The sequence below is a fragment of the Artibeus jamaicensis genome, unplaced genomic scaffold (genome assembly GCF_021234435.1).
Source record: "Artibeus jamaicensis isolate MK-2021 breed Jamaican fruit bat unplaced genomic scaffold, CSHL_Jam_final contig_240, whole genome shotgun sequence".
Lineage (NCBI taxonomy): Eukaryota > Metazoa > Chordata > Mammalia > Chiroptera > Phyllostomidae > Artibeus > Artibeus jamaicensis.
This window is the reverse complement of record NW_026521506.1, coordinates 17,503,319-17,503,982: the sequence shown is the minus strand read 5'-3', so window position 1 is coordinate 17,503,982 and position 664 is coordinate 17,503,319. Positions and strand designations below refer to the sequence as shown.

The following is a 664-nucleotide window of genomic DNA, read 5'->3' as shown; positions in this document are numbered from 1 at the left end:
GTCTCACATAAGAATTTTATTTAGTTTATTTTTTAAAGATTTCATTTCTTTATTTTTAGAGAGAGAGGGAGAGAAGGAGAGCGAGAGAGAAACATCAATATGTGGTTGCCTTTCATGCAGTCCTACTGTGGACCTGGCCTGCAACCCAGGCATGTGCCCTGACTGGGAATCCAACTGATGACCCTTTGGTTCCCAGGCCGGTACTCAATTCACTGAGCTACACCAGCCAGGGCATTCTTACTTAAGAATTTTAGATTAACTTGCTGAGTTCTATGAAAAACCCAAACTTGGAACTCATTTAAATTATAGACTAGTTAGGAGAAATATTTTGTATCTTTTTTGAAAAAAATCCTGCCTGAGGATATGTTTATTGATTTTAAACTGATGAGAACACATACTACACTTGATCTTAGCCAAAAGACCAAGAAATGATTGTTTATTCATTTTAGAGAGAGAGAGAGAGAGAGAAGCATTAATGTAAGAGAGAAACATCAATCAGTTACCTCCCCTATGCACCATGACCGGGGGTTGAACCCGCAACCCAGGTATGTGCCCTGACTGGGGATTGAACCCACAATCTGTTGGTGTATGGATAATGCTCCAACCAACTGAGCCACCTGACCAGGGTAAGAATTTATATATTTATGATATTGTGTCTTCTCAT

At 39.5% G+C, this 664-nt stretch overlaps 1 pseudogene; it reads right to left on the bottom strand.

Annotated features, from left to right (window-relative positions):
* Positions 1 to 321: 321 nt before the first annotated feature.
* Positions 322 to 433, bottom strand: LOC128626938 (uncharacterized; annotated as a pseudogene).
* Between the last annotated feature and the right edge of the window lie 231 nt (positions 434 to 664).